This window comes from Struthio camelus, chromosome 2, assembly GCF_040807025.1.
Source record: "Struthio camelus isolate bStrCam1 chromosome 2, bStrCam1.hap1, whole genome shotgun sequence".
NCBI lineage: Eukaryota > Metazoa > Chordata > Aves > Struthioniformes > Struthionidae > Struthio > Struthio camelus.
In genome coordinates, this window is record NC_090943.1 from 127,820,539 (window position 1) to 127,842,146 (window position 21,608).

The 21,608-nt window shown below is 35.8% G+C and overlaps 1 long non-coding RNA gene across 2 annotated transcripts; it reads right to left on the reverse strand.

Annotated features, from left to right (window-relative positions):
• Window positions 1–5,286: 5,286 nt before the first annotated feature.
• Window positions 5,287–13,976, reverse strand: LOC138066024 (uncharacterized). 2 transcript variants are annotated; one of them, XR_011139185.1, is made up of 3 exons: window positions 13,836–13,976; window positions 11,139–11,316; window positions 5,287–7,683 (listed from the first exon to the last, which is right to left on the reverse strand). It is a non-coding gene; the product is annotated as an uncharacterized lncRNA (long non-coding RNA). The 2 variants fall into 2 exon arrangements; XR_011139184.1 differs by having other exon boundaries at window positions 5,287–8,342.
• Window positions 13,977–21,608: the final 7,632 nt, after the last annotated feature.

The window sequence follows — 21,608 nt, forward strand, 5'->3', positions numbered from 1 at the left end:
CTTAAGTGAACAACGTGATCGCCAAAAAGATGAAGAAAAATTGGTGTAGTTCACATAGGGGACATCCGAGTAACACAAGTTGTCAGACAAAGGACAGGGGTAAGCACAAGGGACTGAAAATAGACAGGATGTTCTACTGAATACACCAGGAAGAAAAGTGGCAAAATCAAAAAGAAGATAAGCAGTACTGAGAGCAGGGGAGAAATTCCCTTTTTGGGAGGGAAGCAATAGCATAGAAATATCTGGCCCAAGTGAGAAAACCAGGAGAAGAAAGAAGAAAAGCTCACTTTGGTTGTGACTTCTCTCATACCAAGGGCCATAATCATCAGTGCTAACCATATCGCATTAGCTCTGCGGTATTATTTATTCACAGATTATATATGTGTTAAAAAGCAACTATTCTGTATATGATTGACAGTGCTTAATAATGTGTATGAACTAATCATTAGCAAGATGTGTACTGTTTAATGAATTAAAGTTTAAAATTGGCCTGATTTGTCAGCCTTCCAAACACCCCATAAGAGCAATCTCCTTCCCTGTTATACATACATACAAACTTACATATATACATACACACACAGCCATCTCTTCAGTTGTCATGAATGTCATGCTGGTCCTGAAAGGGTGACAGAACCATGATAACAGTGCCATTTTCATGGACACACTTGGTCACATACTAGGGAGATTTCTGGATATTCAAAGTTCAAGAAAGGACTTACTTGTTTTTACAGTGTCTTTTTTTTTTTTTTTTAAAAAGTTTAAGTTGAGTGAGCTGGTAACACACTGAATAAAAGAACCATTATGGTAGCAAATGTATGAGCCATCCTGGAAAGAGTGGAAATCTCTCTGAAGCAGTCTGAAATAGACAATAAAAAGGAGTTCTTTCAGTTAGAGAGGTAGCCCCGTTAGACAGTACTCCATGATTTTGGAGCCCTGTGAAGCACCTCCTCTTTGTATATGTGAACAAAACCCTGAATATCAATTACAACTTCCAGCAGTGAAGGAAAATAAAAACAAAAATCTGTGTTGTGCTGGTCAGAATCCCCAAAATTTTAGTATTACTTTTTGGACATGGTGAGCTGCATCATCAAGTGCATGGATGGAGCACATTCTGATCCACGTGACTATGAAATGGAGGCCTAACAGCTATTATGATTAACATTTGCCTTATAACGATTAATTTCTCCTCCTTTTCTACATAATGTCAGCTGAATTTATTTTCTGTTTTGCAGGAAGGAGACAGTTACGATATACGTTGTTCCCAACTGAATGGCCAACAGGAGAGCTGAGAGAAGGCTACCCAGACTGTGAGAAATACTCTGGTGTAGCAGAAGCACTATGATTTGTTGTTAGCACACATCATTCCTGTTCTCTCAATTCAAGTAGCTACAGCTATGCAATATCCTGAATGACCATTTAGATATGGAAACTCCAGAACGTGGAGTTCTGGAGCTCAAAGAACACAGAAGCATTCTTGATCACTTCCTACATTTAGTCTAATAAAAATATCAACTTATTTCTCCAATAATGAGCTGGAATGGGGTATGGAAGTATGCTGCCTGACATGGATGCTGAATGAATTTTTTGCATGAGTTTTTAAGGAAGTCTTGTATAAAATAAAGTTGATATAGCACCATGGTTATTGTTCATGGGAAAAGAGAAAGCACATTGGTAGAGTTGTTCATAAATCATGATTCTCCTTTATTAAATGTGGGATACGATCTTTGGTTGAGCAACTTACTGAATCAAATGTCAGGTGAGCCCAGAATAATATATATTAGGATGACGGGGAAGTGTACCCATGCTTCACATTACATCCTTTGACACAGACAAACGTGTTCAGTTCTGAGCTTGAAGAAAAGCTTGTTCCTTATCAGCTACACAGAAAAGACTCTGTCTTGCCCCAAAATTAAAGAGTTGAGAGAGATGAAGTTCTGTACATACAAACTGGAGATATAAAAAAAATTGCTGCCTGCCATTCAAACCACGTCAAAAAGACATTTCAGTGTCTGTGTCACCGTTTGATTGTGCCTAAGTCAATGAGAGAATTTCAGATATCCAAGCTACTAATACAGAACTCACACAGATCACGAGCATCAAATCAGATCAACAGCATCATATTGTTCATTTAGAATCTCTACTGGGACATGGATTTGGTTGTTGGATCCTTCTAAACCAATCTGTTGATTTCTGCAGAGTATGTCCATTTGCACAGAAAGAATACGAAAACAAGAAGATTGGTACCAGAATCCTTAATCACAGGAAACTCAAACCTGACTAAAATGAAAATAACACACACAAAAAAAAAAAAGAAACGTCAAGTTATGTCAAGAACTCAGTAAGGCAGCTTACATGGGGATATACTCTTTTCAGAACAGACTAATGCACAACTCTGGAAAACAATTTTGCAAGAAGAAAAAAGATTCCAAAAGTTGGTGAAGGAGATGCTAGACCTTCACTCCTTTTGCCTTCTTGATTTTTAGAAGTTAAACTTTCCTTTTTAGTAGCCTTTTTAGAAGTTAGGATTTTCCAATTTTGACACATTAGGGACACGGCAATGAAAGGAAAGAGATTTTTCATTTGAATTCTAAGAAAAAGTTCACTAAGTCTTCTCAAGTTAGCCAGAACATCATTTCCTAATGGCAGTTCAGACCAAAACATCGATACGGTTTGTAATGTCGTGTAACAGGCAACGTTTTTTCAAGAGCCATACAGCAACTGGTCAAATTCCTGATTGAATCTAATGAATTAATCACCTGTTCAAATAATAAATGCCTGTGAGAACTGGGTTCCATTCTAAGTTTAAACATAACTTTTTTTTAAAGGGACACTCTCCCTTAAAATAATTACTACACTTGCCACTAGCACTATTAAAAATTGTGAGAAAAGAGCTAAATGATCAGAAAATATTCTAATTCCCAAACTAAGGCCACAACATTAGTTTAGAAAAGTCTGTAACAGTTGCAACCTACATCTGTATGCCGTAACTGTAAAATTTATAGCTGGAGTTGTTTAGCAAAAAGGCAGTCATTTATATGCTCAGGAGTTACATACACACTGTTAACATATCCGTCACAAAGGAATACCAATAATGTACATACACTGGAACACTCAAAATAGTTAAACTGTGATTAATCCTTCTTCCCTTTGTTACGCTATCACCAGGCATCTTGGAATTAACACAGAATCCCTAATCACAGGGATTCATACAAATACATCCAAAGTATTTACTAGTATTTACCTTGTCCACTATGAAATGGTAAAAAATTCACTATAAAGAGGTGTTCATACGCACTGATATGAAAGCAAAAGCACTGAGAAGGCCAGTGAAAATGATGAGAGAGCTAGCAATGCTGAATTGTAAAGAAAAATATTTGAAAACTAAAAATACACAATTTCACTAAGGGAGATTATAAGGCAATACAGAAAGTCACTGTAATACTAATAACTATGTATTATAATATTTGTGTAACTAATTCTTCGACTTAAAGAGTTACTTAGAAAAGGGAAATGAATAATCAGGAGTATTATAAAAAATAAGAAAAGAAAACCTGCAGCTGAGCATCATGAAAAACTACTTGGCAATGAGATCTGTAAAATAGTATAAAGCACCCCAAGGGAAGTAGTGGAATCTCCATCATTTGGGATATTTAAAATAGAACTGGACAAAATGTTGGAAAATGTTCTGTAGGGAATAATCCTGAATTTGTAAGGAGACAGACTGGATGACCTAACAGGTCTTTTTCCATCTGTAACATCTATTACTCTGTAATTGTCTCACGTCCTCAGTCCACACATTAAGCAATCCTCACAAAGCTCCAAGGCCAAATGGTTTGGTTCCAAAGCTCCCATTCTTTCTATGCTCATCATTTAAGACTAGCAGAGCAAATTCTATTTAGGAATGAAAATATTCATAGCGAGATCAAAAACAAGGAAAATAAATTATTCCGAGGCCCATCTATGCAATTTCTCCTACACTAGAGGTTTTCAAATTGTAGTAATGTGTACTATTCATAGAAGTGTATCATTAGTAAAACACAAACTGTGTAAAAATGGTATGCAGCCCATCTTCTGCCCATGCTTCTATTTCTTATGAATAGTGCCATCTAGCAGAAAACATTTGTTAAATCCTGTTGTTAAATCCTGTTGCAGACTCTGCACGTCACAGGAAAAAATTCTGCTGAAAAAGAATTCTGTAAACTCAGTCCAGTTTTCTGAAGCTGTACTTTTCCAAACTGACAGTTTCTTTCAGCTACAATATCAATTTAAAGCAGTGCCTACCTCTGTCATATCCTTACCACTCAATCCAAATCTTTGTTGTTTCAAAACAAAGTTTATTTGCATACTGTAGAAGCAGAAGGGAAGAGGCAGTGCAGCTGCTTTTAACATTCATTATTACAGATTTTTTTCCGTAAAGGCATAAGGTTCTATTCTATAGTTTCATAATTCCTAATATTATTTAAATATAATTTTGGAAAATCAAAAAAGCAATCTTTGATTAGGGACAGCTACTGGGTTTCCATAATGGAGATACAGCATCAGGTTTCATATTTACAGTGAACGTGTTTCAGAGCATGAGTTTGACAAAGCTGGAGAAAGGCTTTCAATCATTTCCATGAGGCATACAAAGCTTTAGCTTGAGCAAATGAGCAAAGGTGTCAGATCACAGTCACACCTTGGTAAATACCTGTGAGATTGCTGGGTTTGGCTTTTTGTTTAACCAGAGGTGGTACTTTAAACTTCAACGTTTAATTGCTCTGTTACTCAAACTATTGTTCTATTTCATTGCTCATCAAAATATGTAGAAATGAAACAACAGTATCATATTAAGGACATCTAAAAATAAGAAATTTAATTACTTAAGTAATTTAAGTTGTCTTAACTTATATGAACTTATATCACTAATGTTCCTCTATGGCCATGCTTATTCTAGCATACAAGTATCCAAAGATATGATATAGTTACATAATTAGGCCAGGGTATTTCCTGGTTTAGCCACACCTTTTATTTTCTTTTCATAAATTCCACATTTTGCATACAGGGATATTCTCCTGCATCTCAAGACACTACAACTTTTCCACATGCATGTATAAATTAATGTTACATACACTGTTCATATAGTGCAAAGTATGAGGAAAAAAGGATGATAAAAAATGTGCATTTTCTAAACAATCTGAGTATTGCACATTTAAGCAGATACTTAAAATATTCAACATGAAAGCTTAAAGAGTACTTTTTAAAAAAACTATATAAATAGATGAGAGATGTGAGCCATGTGAAAAAGAATCTAGAACAAAATTTAAATCAAATCGATACCAAAAAAATGAGAGAAGAGGTACACAATAAGGTCACCTCTACCATCATGTTTGAAGTGGAGAATAAAAAACATCAGAATTTTGCTACCGATCTCCTAAAATGAACCTTGTGATTGTCCATAAAGAAAAGCAACAGAAGTAGAAATGCTTTCACTATATGCACAAAAAGCAACAAAATGTTTACTAAACCACTTTGCAAATATTTATTCAAATATCAGATAAACCATCACCGAACACAATGAAAATCCCAAATGAGCTGGACTTCAGTTAATATCTCTCTTCTATATTACCACCCATGAAGGCTAAAAGAAAGCAAAAGAACTGGGATGTTATACTTTTTTTCAAACAGAACTTATTCCCAACTACTGAATACTGTTATTTTGTGCTCCAAGAATTACTCTGAAAGAAGTATGATAAAACGCAGCAATGAGTGCTTACAAAAGACAGGTAAATACAAAAATAAATATTTAACTCTTCACAAGATATTGCACTGATGCAGAAAGTCTACGGTTTTGCACACATGAAAAGAAGTACTTACTGAAAGTAGTTTAAAGAATAAGATAATTCTTAGCATATTACGAAGAACACCAAATGTAGCCGTTTTAATTTTAAATTATGATAAATACATTAGCCATGTTTGTTTTTAAACTCTAAAGAAAAAAATACCTAGTGCTGCATTGTGCCATATTTTCTACTCTTGATTTTGCTTCATAGAAAGGAACACCATCTCTGATAGTATCTCACTGATACATCATTTGAATTCTTACTATTTCATTCTAAGTCACCAAGTATAAATCACAACAAAAATGTATCTGTATATGAAAATGCATTTATGTATGTTACTTATATATGTTACTGGCAAATTCAAAAGGTATTTAAAGCTTGAATTAAAATTTCAACCTTGAATATTCAAGATATATGTTGTTTGAGCGGAGGGACCAAAATGAAGTTTTCGTTTTTGGAATGTTTTCAGACATTTTAAAAATGTTTAAGTTTTCTAGACTTCAGGGTCAAAACAAGTGAAGTGCTTGTGGATACAGTGTATTATCTTCCTCCTGAATCTACGGTCAGAAAATAAACCCAACACCTCCATTGCATCTGAAAGGTTTTACCAATCAGCAACACATTAGCATAAAAGCTGTAAACAGTAAATAGCAAACATGCATCTTGTCACTGTGTTGAGAAAGTACTAAGCAGCAGCAAAGGCAAGCACTGGATTTTGCTAAGCAAATAGTACAATTAATAATAATTGAAAAAGAAATACATTTTGACATCAAAATATGAGCAATTTCATGGACCTTTTAAACTTACTGAGGACACCACATACACGAAGGCTTTAGTTTTTAGAAAGGTTCCTGCTGTCCCCATCAGTTGTCAAAGCAAAGCTATCTCCTACAGCTCCAGAAAATGGTCCCAAGATAGAACTTGAACTGAATTGCTGTTGAATTGAGAGAGGCCTCTATCCACCTTAAAACCACTGTTGCTTTTAAAATAGATTTATTAATTAACCCTTTGATATAGGCTGCAAAAATAAGCAGCAGCACCACTGCAGAGAATAAACTACACCCTGAGAAGAATGCACTGTGAGTAATCAATAATCAAGGCAAGAATGAGAGGAGTAAGAAGGAGCAGGGATGACTTATAATACTTTTCCCTTACCTACTGCACCCAGGTAAAAATGCATTGCTGAAGATAACTCACCTTATATTAATAACAGTAAAATCACAATACCCAGTAAGGACAGTGTATCCTGTGAATTTATCAGCATGCAAAAATAAATACAACTGAAAGGTCAAGCACTCTTACACAGTCATAAGAAACAGGGAAAAACCTACCATACAAAACCTAGTAATTCATATGACACTATCTATTACGGTGCAAGAAAAGCAAGCCACCTGCAAATTTGTAAGATGACAGATTATTTAACTGGATTTACAGTAAATTTATCATCAAAAAGTCCAGATTACTGATGAAAAGTTTAGCACATACAGAATAAAATACCAGTCCATTAATATGATCCTGAAGGGATTGTATAATCTATCATCAGCATTCTAAAAGAAGAAATAATCCAGAAAAGTCAAGTACTAGATTCACTACAGGAGGAAGACTTCATGCATCAAATATTTCCTATTTACCCTTCACTTTTGGAGGAGCCAGTTTAAAATAGCAGCATTCTGCCAACTGTCAACTGGGCAGTCTGAAGTTCTCTGAAGTTTCAAATATGACCTTGAAACCGTGAAGAAAGTACTCAAGAATGACCTTCTCATGTTTTTCTCATGTTTTTTCCCCTGGACTTCATCAGCAGCTTGATAAGGCCTCAGAGTCATCTGCTACTTGTTAACTCAGCGAGACTTTACACAACACTGAGCTAGAGACACAGAAAAACACAAATGATATGCTGGCACGTACAGAACATACTCTACCTAGTAACTTACCCGATGAAAGTTGTTTCAGATAAAGAATAACAAGTCTACTTTGAATTTTCAGTTATTTTTTTAGGTCTTCATTTTGAAAGTTTCATGTAAGGAAATCATAATTAAATATAGATGCAGGCAATACTACATTTATCCAAATGCAAGTCAAGATATTATTTTGTTGTGAGAAAACTGCCCTAAAAATACACTTTATCCTATATTCACGTTTTGCTTTATGCTTAGGTATATGTGGTCGAGAAGCTGCAAGACCTGGCTGATCATCAACTCTTGCTGCCTCCAGAAAGAAGGGGTTGTTTGGAAATATGTTGCCTCTTGCAGCTGACAGCTGCTTGTTCTTCAAGGACTCTCGTGGTTGCTTTTAATCTCTACTGCCACTGACCCCCAACTCAGGAAAATGAAGAAGCATTCATGGAGGACAGCAGCATTTATCCTTTAATGAGATAGGGTGAAGATGAGGCACTGCTCAGTGCCGTTACTCGGCACCAACCCTTCTTCCCTTACTTCACACTCCTGTCCTTCACATCTGTTGTTGCACTATGGACTAACAGATCAGAATTCATGTCTCTCAATTAAGCTTTTCATTTTTGTATCCCTAAAAGAAAAAATGAAAAATGTCACTGCATCAGGTGAATGCCCTAATAAAAGGGGACATGCTTGGTCTGTAAAAGAAGGATGGAGCAAGTGTCCTCTTTCTATCCATACCCTGGTTACTCTGTTTGCTTTCTAATTAGAGAAGCACATTCTAAAGGGGCTGAAGAGATGCTGGAGTGGTCACCTACATTCGTGATCAAATCTTCTCCCTCTAAAAAGATAACACAGGAATGGTTTAACTATACTACTAGTTCATACATCTACAACTGCTTGCAAGTCAAAACATGAGACCCAGAGTCACAGTAAATCATGTAAGCACCATTTTTAGCTGGTTACACTTTTTGTTGACTTGATCAGTGGTCATTAGAGTAAATTTCTCTGTCACTGGCAACACAGGCTTTTCACAAAGCCTAGTCTATGAGGCAAACAAACAAAATGCATTAATGTAAATAAACTGAATTGCACTAGCTCTGGTTAAAAGTAAGAATTCCCTGGCAAGATATTAATGCAGTTACTTCAAAAGAAATCAGAACGCATTAAAAATTTAATTGACATTTCTTCCTTGCACAAATACAAAAACTGGTCTTCTGTCACATATCCTTTACGTTAAGTACTGTACGTCTACTGTGCTCTTCCTTTGTTTTCCTTACTAAGACTGTATTTTTGCTTCTTCTCATACACATAAGAGTTCAAATTCTAGATTTACAGGACTTAAGGCTACAAAAAATATTATGATCATCTATGCCGATCTCCTGAATAACAGACAACACAATTATACGATTCCAAATTAAATCTGTATAAACTCTTACTAACAGAATAGTTTGTTGTACTTAATGACCTCCAATTCCAAATTAAAAGACTTCAGGCTCTAAGGAGTCCATCATACTCCTATACAATTTGTTCTACTGGTTAAGTACCCTCATGGTAAAATTAAATTTTATCTAAATTTGGCTAAATGCACCTATCATCCACTGATCTGTTTATTCATCTACTAGATTCAAGACTATCAGAAATCTCGTCTAGGTTTCTATAAGTTTTAACTAAGTCTTTTCTTGAGCTTATTTAGTTAAACCAGCTTTTTAGTCTCCCTTAGCTACGGTAGCCTGAGGGAGAAGATATTAATCCAATTTAGCAAGTATTTTGGAGAATCAGTAACCTCAAAACATATGGAGAAACATATGGCAGAGATAGGCAAAAATAGACATTGAACACAGATGTAGAAAGATATGATCAGAAGCAAACATAAAGCTGAAAAAAATTGCTGCAAAGAAATTTATGTTTATAGCAAGTTGGCAGTGATTACCCCACATTAGTTATCTAACCTACTTTCAATATCTTAGGATCCAACTGAGCAACTTCTTCACTGGCCTCCCTTCAAACATCTTCAGTTGTTTGCAACAAGACTCTTATTTTGATCTTTTAAGATCAATGATACAGAACTGAAATACTCTTCTTGTCACAAGAATTGAGAATATAACAAGAAAAATTAAGCCCATAACATTAAAAAAGGATCGTCTCTCTAAACATTTTGGTATTTACCGTAAGTTAAAATACTCATTTACTCCTCACCTCTCTCTCTCTACCTACATTATTCCATCATCCAATTTTTTTCCTAATTGCCATAAGAAGCATAACCATGTAAGTTAATATATATTCAAATAAAAATTAAATGGAATCAAAATGTTTGGAAAAGCAGCCCCAAGGAACTGCTGGGGAAGAGGGCATGCTTTCCAACTTTTATTAGAAGTTTAGATTGATCTAAAGGTTAAAGGTTCTGTAACATACTAACAACATGGTTTCCTTTAGGATATAGCTTTTGGAAGCTGACCAAGACAAATTCTAACTCCTTGCACAATTCTAACACTGTTTGCCAAACAAACCTCTTTGCCTCATTCAACTCCTTCCATAAACTTAATGATTGCCACAAGGACTGGAAGAAGTGAAATTATTTTTATTAAGTATCCTAACTCGCAGTTAAAATATAATAGCACTTACAATTTTCTACAGCTCCATCTTTTCCCCTACCTGATGAATAATTATTATACGAACATTTTAAAAATCCAGGTTCTATACAACACTGGATTCTATACATAACCTTACAGGAGAGGTAAAACAGTATGATGCTTGACCAAAATAGATTTCAGATTAAACTGATAATTATACAGAGTTACGCTTCAAAGGAACAGATAATCACAATTAAACTCTGCAACTAAAAACTAAATCACTGAGAAAATGCTGAAAACTTAATAAGATGAACAGAAAGCAATACTTTCAACAAAGCATAGAACCAGGAAATAGTTTTCCAGAACAATAAGAAAAATGCCAGCAGGATAAAGGAAAAAAGAAAAGTGACCTATCTGTAATCAGCGTAAAAATGAAATACTCTGTTCAGAGAGACAGACACAATTTTCTGAAGTGTTTTGTCAGTCATTCGAGAAAAGTCTAAAGGAAAATAAAGTTTGAATTTTAAGTAGAAAAAACACACTGATCAGACTTCCATATTCTTAGGGCCTATGAACCAAATGCAAGTCTCTAAATTTCTTACATAGTGAATACAGTTAGCCTAATTACGAATTAAAGAGCTATAAGAAAGAGGAAGGACCGCTAATAAAAAATGTCAGTGACAGTATTTCAAATGCAATTTCTCTGGTCTTAGCTATCTAATATCACTCTATGAGGAACATTCCCATTACATACTTCTATGACACTGAAATTCACTGCCAAAATCCTTCCTCCAAAGTAGATGTCTTATCCATCCCTTGAGTGATAAAAAAAAAAAAAAAAAAAAAAAACTTACCATCTTCTAAGGAAAATCAGCAGCGAAAAAAGTCAGTGTGCTCCTTTCTTCTCCATAGTTTTGCACGGAAACATGAGGCAGACATCTAAGTTATCTGTCTGTTCATTTATTCTCTCTTTCACCTACCTGTAACAGACATATATCGTAGGCTCTAAGTAGCTGGGGCTGCAGTGGTGACCTGTTGGTTGACAGTAAATTATCTCAAGTAAAATTCTCCAAATGTAGATATTTTTGCCCAATTAAAATTAAATTTTAATCCATTGATCTAGTTCTACCAAATCTAAGAGGGACTGAGTTCTCAAAGATATTACAACCGTTATGATACTCAGTACAAGGGGGCAGGGGGGAGGGAGCGAGGGCAGGGAGGGAAGTGGGGAGTAACCGCCATTAATTCTCTGACCAACAGCAGAACAGGGAGATCTTACATTTTACTCATGTTGTTTGACCGCAGCCAGCACATGCATTGTTTGCAATGAGCCACAGCCAAGGATCACTCCTGATTCTCCAAGAGAAGTAAAAGGAAGCTGAGGATACTACAAGGGTATGTATCTGAAGGGGTGTAAGAAAGAAATGAAAGAAACTGCAGGGGGAATTTAAGAGATATCAGAGAACTCAAGGTAGAGGGATATAAGGGGTTTTGCTGTAGAAAATCCTAGGGAGATTTGAAGGTCCTGTTGACGAAGAAGTCTTAAAAGATGCCAAAGAGGGAGATGGCAAAAACCTGGGTTTGAAGGTGGCAGGATGTGGGGGACGTGATACAAAAATCAAAGAAAATGTACTTTGCTACGTCTCACTGAATGAAGTGTAATATTCTATTCTAACAATAGAGCACGTACACAGAAAAGAGGAGATAAAGGTTATCTTCTCAGTCTGAAAATGCATACATTGCTTCCCTGGTACCTGAGCGACCATGGCTGGGTTGTGGATTATTCACTATTCCTGCAGCTGTAGCTTTAGGTAGTCAGGAACGCGAGATACCTGCAACCAAGTACCCCATCATGAGAAGTCCACCTTCTCATCCTGCTCCCAAGAATGCTTACTGTTTCTCTCTGTAAGATCCACTCCTTCTAAGCTCTTCCAAACTTCACTATAAAATGACAAATCTTTGTCACTTTGTTATCAGTTGGTATCTTTGATACAAATTATGGCAGCCTCCTTCATAACTCACTTGCCTTTTATTATTATTACTTTTTAACAATTTTCATACTACTACTTATGTTGCCCTTACCATTGGCAAGATGGTCCCTGTAAGATTGTGCTAAATTTTTAAGTTTTATTGAAAAAAAATGTATTTTACCAATATAATATTTTAACAAACTAATTAGTATGAACTTGCAACCTATTAACTTATTGAAAAAGCTGTTAACATATTTCCATTACGCTATTCCGCAAATTAAATATTAGCTATGAGACTCTAGAACCAGGTCTCTGTTCGGAGAGGAAATCTCTCTTGCTAAGAAGGAGAATCATTTTTTTCTTTTTAGTTAGAAAAATAAGATAGCTTACAAAGGCATACATATTTCCCTCACACACACATATATATATGGTGTTAGCCTGAAAGTATTTAAAGATATCAGACTTTCCCTAACTCTTGAACTTTATTTTTCACCTGCTTAAGTGCCAAGCCTTATCTTTTGGCTGGTACTTTTTATGCTTGTCCCAGATTGTACTTTTTCTTTTTTTGATAAAACAGAGAGACATATAAGAATGACAATAAAAATGGTGCATCCACTTCAAGAGCAAAGTACACAGGAAAAGTTTTGTCCTTGTTAAAACATGAGCAATTGTTTTGATTAAAAGCATAAGCCTCATCACAATTTAACGCCAGAACTTGAAAGAATGTACATGAGATGAACTACACCAACTCCGTGCTTTTGTGAGCCCTGCAAAAAATTTTCCACCCTCAACCAAGTTGTGAATCTCTTCAAATTACACTTTGCATGTGCTCAGCCAAAACTTCACTCTAAAAGCAAAATCCTTTAAAAGAAAAAAAATCTCTCCTGAGTATTCTCCAATTTGGAGATGAAGGAGCTAATCCAACCTTTTTGTAGTTGCCTCTGTTCCAGGCTGCTATAAAGCCTATTCTTGCCAAAGACAAGAATAGACAGCAAGGGAACATTTCCTTCTGTGCCTTTTGTTCCTTCACCAATGGAGCACTGAGAGTTCACAGATGAGAGAAGCATAAAGGAGGGAAGAAAGGCCAAAGACAATTAGGTAGATTAGACAGACAACTGCTTTTGGAACAGTGATGCAAAAGGTCAGGGGAAAAAAAAAAACTGTAGAAGGGGAGAAACCAAGATGAGACACTTTTAAAACCATATTTACTTATGAAAGACAATGAGTAAAGTCAGGACAGAAAGTAAGGTGAGGATAAGGAGTAAGTAAGACGAGAAAAGACACCAGGAGGAGACAGGCTGGGTTAAACATGAGGAAGCAGAGAGTAATTCTGTATCTAGTTAAATACATCCCACACAGAAACTAGAACACAATCTGAGATTACAATCTCAGCGATCTTCAGTGATTGGTAAAGTGTGTGCTTTAACAACCTCTGGAATTTGGCCCATACACAGATGACTGTCATTAGTACTCTTTCAAATTAAGTAGCAGATGAAGGATTCAGTTGAATTCAAATTCAGTTTTTCTGGATAATGTTATTTCCCAAATAACTTATCTCTATTCTTTCATTTCAAAACTCACCGATGTAGAAGCACTGATGCTGTATTTAAAACTTGCAAAGAGTTGAGCTGACACCAACAGCAAAGGGGGAAACATTTTTTCAAGACCTTTCTACTGCTTCACAGGAAATTTTCACCATCCATTTTCACCATTGGTCCCAAACCAATAAATAACCCTGTTGTTGAATGAAACATTTACATTCGTCCTTCCATTGAAACATAAAATTTTACTGAACAAACAAGTACCTTTACATTATTCTGCGGTATCTCCTATCTCACAGAATGAGGTCAACAAAAGAATCCATTTAATTCCCTCACCAAATATGACATCATTAAGGAAAAATCTCTCTCACGATAAGCCATTTTTTTCAATACTGTAAAAGCAATCACTGTATTTATCATGTTCTCCCAATCTAAACAATCATGGAGATAAGAAGGAGACCTGTTTTTGTGAACATGGCTCAATTCTTTTCTTTCAAATTTTTCACATTATTTTTCATCGATAGGGTTATAAAATAACATGTCTTTATTACTAGTTACATGCAACACCAAAGTGAAGTTTACAGGGAAGTTTAGATTTCAGTGTTGATCTCTGCAACATCATCAAATATAATCAATCGGATACACTATGGTGTTCTTGGTCTTCTGAAAAGCTATACAAAATGGGACATCCGCACTTTGAAAATCAAATTAGCATATGCAGTACTAAAAAGATCTAAGGGACAATTGATGCCAAGAATTTAAAATAGAAGTCTAAAATGAGAAGGATAGTCCTTCCAAAAGAAAACAGGGAGAGAAGATATCAAAACAAGAAAAAATATACCTTTTTTTATCTCCAACTATTGGTCTGATGAAGAATCTTAGGTCTCATATCAAGAGAAATATTGACTGTAAAGCCCAGAAAGCACATTTGTTGCATTAACAGTTACCCTTTTTAAACCGTTAATTTTCATATTAAAACTGCTCGTTACAGTGATGCACAGAACTGCAAAGCTGAAGAGAGGGATTATAAAACAGAAAGGGTACTCTTCAGTTTAAGAAATATTTTTATTGCTCTCCAGTGAGATTTATTTCATCCACCATATAGCATGTGTCAAGAGTTATGCTGATCTTCCATTGGGAGCTAAGTACTCAATATTTTTTACATCACCATGCACCACAATAGCAATCCTTGACATTGGTTATAAGTGTCAGACAGAGCGTTCATTAATTGTCATCATCTCTAAGATATAAAAAACGCTCTTCTTGAATGTTATTACACAAAAAGTGTACATGTTATCTATATACAGCAAGTGCAAAAAATGTTTTGTACTGTAATAATAATCATTTAGAATATATGGGATAGAAAGTGTGCTATTGTTAAACTGTCAGTCAAAACCTTTGTTATACAAGGACAGAACATCACATCCATCTATAACAGCTTTTCCTGTCAGTCAAATGTGTTGTTCTATACAAATCTAACATCAATTTGATTTTTAAATTGGCAGAGGCTGTAAAATATTATTCTGATGTGATATCAATGTGATCTAAGTTACTGCTGATATCAGAATATAACATAGCTTTCCTCTCAAATCCAGTTGTCCTCCTGCTTTTAGGTATCCGCACAACTTAGATGATTTTGCATATATAAGTACATGAACAGTCAACTGAAAACATGCCATGCTATTTGGTGATAATTTCCTCTAATCTGCAATAAACCATAATATGAAAACTCTAAATCAGGTTGACGAAATCATTTACTTAGAAAAACAATAAATGTTCCCATTTATCCATCACATTCCTTCATTCAGAATCAGGTTAGCCGTTAGCCCCTTTATCCCAGCTGTGAACATCAGTGGCTTATGAAAATTGAGTTAAAAAGCACTGAGTTCCTACAACATTCTTCTGTGATATTAGCTGCAGAATGAATTGAATGGGATAAATAACTCACTCATAAAAGAATACAAAGTTCAACTGTTTCTAATCCTACTGCAAAATCGAACACAACTAAAAAGACAGACACGAAGAATTCAAAATTGATCACAAAAGAAAAATAAAAAACGATAAATCAAGACATGCTCTTGCCCTTTTAGGCCTGTTCCCATGCATATCTTGATGGCTACACTTTTTTTGTACTAAGGTACTGGGATATACGCAGGCTAGAAAAAGTATATCAAATCAACCTCTCCATAACCACTAACAAATGAAACGATCCATTTTGTTCCCTCTGTGAAGTGTGCAAGTAGAGGTAATCCAAAGTACAGATTACCAAAGCAAGATTAAGTTATCTTGACTTTTTTATTTTCTTTTTTCAGTATTAAGTTCATATAGTAATCCTTAATCTAGAGTGATTTATTAACATCCTTACAACTATAAGGGCATCTGAAATGTAGCAGACCTTTTTCCCAGGTATAACTTGTGACTTTCAATATACTTAGTGCACCTAAAAACTTTATGGAATATTACCTAGGGGTTGACAAGATTCTAAAATTCTCAAGAGTTCTGGAGCAAGTTTAAACAGATTGCTATAGAGATGCTATCATCAATCTGTTTCCCGCTCGAACCTTTTAGTAATCCCTACGGTCAAGTGGTGGGTGTCTTCAGATCACTAATCCTTACCCTGTTAATGAAGGCACAGGACTATGAAATAGAGAGACTAAAATGCAGGCTCATATTTTAGTTTACCAACTCAGCCAACCTGTTTGACAGAATTTTTACAGAATTGACGTAAACAGCTGCATAACAGTAGCATCTTAAACTCAGTGAATCAGAGTTGGAACTAAGTCACTAGAACTACTAAGCAATGGATTCCAATATCAGACTGTCTCAAAAAAATCACTATACCTTTTTTCTTTTCTCAGCTTCAACACTTTAATCTCCCATTAAACCACTTAATATTTCTATGGGTCAACTACAATCAACTGTTATGTCTCGAAAAACTCTTATAAAGTCAAACTAGTTCATTCTTATTAAAAGCATGAACACTTCATATAAAAGCAATTTTTGAAGGCAATCAAGATTTTATTCATAAAAATTAAATACAGGCAATATAACTTAATAATAACAGCAGGTTGCTCAGGATCATGTCCAATACTGCTTTGAACATCTCCAAGGATGGAGACTCTACAGGATTTCTGGCCAACCTGTTCCAGTGTTCAATTTACCCAAATACCCCCATTCAAATATGGGAGACAGAATAAACCACTCACTCTCAGTCAACCATGATCCTAGCAAAAATCGCAATATAAGTATAGCTTTGCTAAGGAAAAAAAAAAATCTAAATCTTTTTGAAGACATTGCTTATTCTGCTTAGAAAAGTGGTTTAAAAATAACAGCAAAATTAGAAATATTTCTTCCAGGAGAAGCTTCGTGAGAGGATAGGTGCTTGATACTGCACAAATACATAGGACACAATCCCTATCTCAGGGAATTTACATGTATACCATCAGAGCAAAACTTAGGAAGAAAAAGAAAAAAGAAATATGTGGGAATGCATCTAAAAACCTGGAAATTAAAGGTGCACAGTCTGCCAGGGTTATACAGTAGACATGTACCTTTTTTTAAATGGATAAGCATACTTATACAAACCGAAGTGAGCTAAGTTCAGTTTTCATTTTCGGCTTCCTTTAAAAACACTCTGTGTATACTTAACACTGAAAAGAATAACTGTTTCATCTTTAGAAAGAAAGAGTAAATGAGAAATAACCCTGGGTTACTAAGATAACAACTAAATTAACGTTCAAAATTTACCTGAGGAAAAAACTTTGATCAAGCTCTAGCATACCTTATATACATTGGAGTAAAAAAAATAAGAAGTATACTTATAAAACAATTCAAAGGTGTTTCCTAGGTATCTTAAAATTACAGGGCTAAGACATCACCATGCCATTTCAGTGGAAATCTGATGCTCACAAATAAACAATAGAGACCAAGAACCACACAAAGACAAAATAAAATTAAAAAAAATAGGCAAGATCTTTCCATTACTTCACAAATCACAGAATTTATCACAGAATTAAATCACAGAATTGAACTTACATAAAATTACTTAATCTGGCACAAGAAAGAAAAACTTAAATGTGGAAGTTACTATGGAAAGCCCTTTATTTTCTTTTCCATAATGCAAATATTGAGATTCATTCCTTCTCCAAACATGCATCTTCAAAGAATACCATGTCACAGTTAATTTTAAAATTTATGGAAATAGTCATGGAAGACAGCACAAAAAGTTTCACAGTAACAGTCAAATTCTATTAACATTTTGATTGACAAACATGTCTAATGCATATACAACATACAGTAATTTGCCTACTATACAGTTTCCTCCACCAAAAACCATGTCAAAGTTTTTCAGTAAATTAAACTGTCTTACGCACCACAAACTGAGCAACAGAAACAATTCTGTCAACATACCTACATGCCCACCAGAGTTTGGTTTGCTGTATTAGTTAGGTACTATGATTTTTTTCCTACCTCCTGAGCTATCATTATTACGCCAGCAAAAAACAGTGGGTTGGACCAGTCTTTAAATTTTCAAAGCACAGAGCAGATATTAATTTATGTCTACAGCACTGAGAAGCAAGCAGGTATTTTACATATGGGGGAATCAAAGACAGGTGAAGTGCTTTGTCTAAAGGTACTCAGAAGAAATCAGTTACAGAGCTATAATTAGAACTCAACATCAAGCTTTGTGTTAATACCTCTAGACCTGCTTTTTTCAAAGTGCACGATTCGGGACATCAAAAATAAGAATCAAACTTGATATTAAGATGGCACATGTGCTTACTGTCAGAATTCACTCCCTTCTCTCATACACACTTTAACAATGTTAAAAAAAAATCATTCAGCTTCTTCCTTTGTAACGATATGAACAGTTCTCTTTCTCAGGAATCAATTTTATGATATCATTTTGGAGTTTAAAAAGATACCAAAAAGAAAGCAAGCGCAGAGTTAAATTAAAATTCTGCATTTGATTTGGCCTATACACCTATAGACCGAGGAACTCATAAGAAAATACAGATACGTGCCAGGTATGCTAGTATACCAAATTATACTAGACAGATTTAATTAGTTTGCTTTCAATGCAAAGGTGCAGCACCTCAGCAATTATGAGACTGTTAATACAACAGAGCATAACAGCACCTTTAGAGGTCTTGCCTAACCTCTAGGCACACATATAACTCCCATTAAGGCTAATGGGAGTCACATGTGTGCATCCAAGGGAGAAGAGACCCATTAAAACTGATACAACATATCCATTAATCTTCAGGTCACTCTTAAGGTCAAACATTATAAAAATGTTTATGAACAGTACTTACTAGGTATGCACAGTGGCTACTTGGGTTTTAGGACAGACCTGCGGGCAGCTAAGGCCATGGAAAATGTCTGCTTTAAAAGCATCACCATGTTTCAAGTAGTAGCAGGGAAATTTGAGAGTGCTTTTGTGTACAGAGAGAGGACATTTTTCTATCATCTCCTGAAAGAATTAGGATAGAAACGACAGGGAAGGTTAGACATGAATGAAAACCTTGGACAAAGGTATACTCTAGCTTTTTGTTTTTCTTCCATCCCCCAGTCTTTCTTCATATTTCCGTCCCTTAGTTGTGGTTTTCTGCTTCAGGAAGAACATTAACTGCAGTGACTAAATTCCTAATCTGTGAAGTCTGCTACAAAGACACTACAAATAAGATTTTGATTATTGAATCACCAGCAAGCCACCACAATTCAACCACTGTTTATGGGGAGGAGGGGGGCATTGAAAGCTTTTCAAAAGAGAAAGGTAATCTCACTTCGCTACCCATTTCGAGTAACTGAAAACTTCCTTTTTCACCAATGGAGTTCCGCTTAAGCAAGCATCCTCTTTTCCAGCTTAGAAAAGGCTAAGGCTACCTGTTTCTAGCCATTCAATCTGTAAAACTTGCCTGATCGGAAGCGGATTTGAAATCTTCATCCACACTGAGTCCTGGAGGAGAGACATATTTCTCTCCAGCATGGGTGCCAGATGATCTCTATATGAATAGAGGAGAAAGAAAAACAGGAAGAAATGCAAACATCAAACGAGTACACAAGTGAGGATGAACACCGGCTCTCAGCTTGTTTATTGTTTCTTTCAAGGACCAGAGTGGGTGAGGAAAGGTGGCTTCATTTTAAGTATTTTACTCAGGAACTATTCTGAAACTTTTCTTCTGGAATATGTGTCAAAACTCTTGTTCTGCATGCAAGACTCATTCAGTACTCCCTGATAAAAGCTTCCTGTTACAGGGCCCATATGTATTTCAAGCATTGACAACCACTGTTGCAAGCTGCTTTTGCTCTGAGACCTCATATGACAGACACAGATGGTCAGCTGCACCTGGTGTGTCAGGTCACAACACAGAAAAGAGGCTGGAGAGCAATCTTTAACTCAGAAAGCATGTCTCCCACAGAGAGTCACAATAAAATCAGCCCCAACAGGAAGAACATTGCTTCAGTCCTGAGTTGCAGGTCCTTCTCTGATGCATTACTCTGGTATGCTCCATGTCACGTAAGGTTTCACTTAACTAAACTTCTAAAAGCTGAGAGGTCTTTTTGCATGCAGTGCCCTGTACAAGTAAGGGTTTTTCTTTGTTTCTAATTCAAACATGCAAAACAAATGATAATAAATATAACATTCATTCTATTATTCACCTAAATGAACGACTACATTTTCTCCTCAGCAAAAATAAATGATTCCATGATTTTTACGTCAAAAATGCAAGAAAAAAAGAATCCCCCAAAAATTGTACAGTACATCATAGATTATCCAAACACTTAGAGGGCACTTTGTTTTTCCCTACTGGTGGTCATATGCTTTCTACTACCACATCTTGCTGTGAATCACAAGAGAGGTCCTAGTACAAAAGATAAAGTGTTGTCCTAATTTTGCTTAAAATATAGTTTTCACATTAAGAAAAGTAAATTTGCAGTATCAGTCATGTGTTCTTAGTCCTATTCACCTCAAATAGTTCTTCTCAAAGTATTAACTGCTTACAACTGTTTGAAAATGCTTTACTACTGTAAAAATGACACATATGCTTTCAACGGAAGTATTCTTTCAAGCTCATAATATTCATAATAGGCTTTATTCCTTCACGTGACAGCAGAGGTAACCCAGAAGACTACCTATTTTCTTGACCAGAAGCTAAAAAAATTGACACAGGATCCACCAGTATCCACCCACGGAATATCCTCATAATCACTAGCACTATGTCTCAGCAAGTTATGTGAAGCACTGAGACGTTAAAATCATCTGCGAATATGCCAAAACTAAGTGCAATTACAATTCAGGGGGGAAAAATTATTTATTTTTTAATTTTCATGCTTAAAAATATAGAATCCTCCCAACTTGTCCTTATAGCTCAGTTTTAGAGATTCCCCTTCAGCTGGCTTTCTAGGAGAACATGCAACTTTTTAGTGAAGTCTTCCTCAACCAAGCGTGCAGCACGTTCAAGCATTTACATAAAAATGAAACACTCAGAAGCTAAAAGTGCACAAAGGTTTTCCGTACTTATTTCATAATGTGCAGTTCAGCCACTCTATTCGAACAGCAAGTTAAGGAAAGGACTGCAATCTATTTCCAGAAGTCCCACTTAAAATCATTTTCAGGTATTACTCCCAGTCCTCTCTTCGTTCCCCTGAACTCCTCCGCGGCACACCCGCGCCTGTTACACCGCTCGCATTTTGCCTAGCAGCAGCTATTCCCAGCCTCGGGGCTAGGCTGTGTCACTACCACAAGCCACCCGCCTGCCAGGTGTGCAACAAGCCGTGTCGCAGTAAAGCTGTTGGGGAAGCGCCGGCC